The sequence below is a fragment of the Manis javanica genome, chromosome 14, assembly GCF_040802235.1.
Source record: "Manis javanica isolate MJ-LG chromosome 14, MJ_LKY, whole genome shotgun sequence".
In the NCBI taxonomy this organism is placed as follows: domain Eukaryota; kingdom Metazoa; phylum Chordata; class Mammalia; order Pholidota; family Manidae; genus Manis; species Manis javanica.
Window position 1 is genome coordinate 31,203,765 of NC_133169.1, and position 1,571 is coordinate 31,205,335.

Below are 1,571 nucleotides of genomic sequence, written 5' to 3' on the forward strand. Positions count from 1 at the left end.
TTCTTCATGTAAGTGTAGATTAAAGATTAAAAAAAAAGAAAGAAAGAAAGAAAAGGGGGATTACTCCTTGATAGGATAAATCAAAGATTGGTAAATCAAAGATTAATGCATGCTTTAAATATCCTTAATTTTGATCACTTAAAGGGTTTTGGTGATCGACTATGAAGATACTCTTTTCTGATAATATTCCTTTCTCTTAATAAAAAAAAAAAAGCAATTCCTGTGTGCTGACCTCCAATGAGTTCTACACAGTGGTATAGAGGGCATGTCAAAGTGTGGGCAAAGGGTCTGTTTGTTTCTATGCAGAAGATCAAGGCCTAGCTTGGCTACCCAGAAAATGAACTAAGATATGATATGAGGAGGAGCTTCTGGCATCAGCACTCTCTGGAGGACTTGTGCCGGGGGATGATCATCAAAAAGCCTCCACACAGGGATCCGGGCAATGCTGCAGTTGTGGCTGCGTCCACCCCACTGTTTCCTGGACTTGCCACTGGAATGAGGAGGGAGATGTCTAGGCTGGCATGTGCATACAGTGAGACAATGAATTTGACCGGATCTGTACTGTTGGAACTCAACCAGGAGTTGGGAGGGGTGCAAGTTGTAGCACTCCAAAATCTTATGACTATAGACTATCTATGGTTAAAAGAACATATGGGATGTGAACAGATCCCAGAAATGGGTTGCTTTAATTTGTCTGATTTCTCTCAGACTGTTCAAGTACAGTTGGACAATATCCATCATATCATAGACAAATTTTTACAAATGCCTAGGGTGCCTAACTGGTTTTCTTTGCTTCACTGGAGGTGGCTGGTAATTATAGATTTGCTTTGTTTATGTCACCATATTCCTATTATGTTAATATGTGTGCGCGAGTTAGTTAGTAGTTTAAAACCTATACATGCTTAAGGTACTCTACAAGAAGATATGTCAAAGAAATAATCAATCCTCCCATGTTTTCTTCCATATGCTACCTCTATAGCTTTTCTTCTTCCTTCCTAATTACAACCGTTAAATAAAATTCGTGCCTCATATCGATTTTACCGAGTATCATAATTCCTCCAGGTGGTAAAGATACCTTGAGACAAGTGCTGGGCATAGAAGCCACAGGGCATAAATCTGCAAAGAAGTAAAAAGCTAACCTTTTCAAACAATATGGCTTCTCTCTCACTTACCAACTTTACATTTCCCTGTATGGCCCCAGAAGATGAGTGGTTAGCCAGAGACGGGTAAGATTCCTCAAGGGAGGAACAACCTAAGACAGGCACAGTCGCAGGGGGGCCATCAGGTGAGAAATTGGGGAACAACAGTGGCAAAGCTTAGAACCTCACCCCCCACTGTTTTGAGAGAAAGCTTCTGCATCCATAGATGTTTTATTGCCCTTGTCTAGCTCAGATTAGCACAGTCTACAAGCAAACACCTGATCATCTACATTTGCTCTCTTACAACACTGAACTATGTTTTCTACCTTTATCTTGCATCTACCTACCACTTCAGCATTTTATTAAAAATAAAAATAATAATATTAATAAAGGGAGAAATGTGGGATCCACATATAAATCAAGTACAAATAT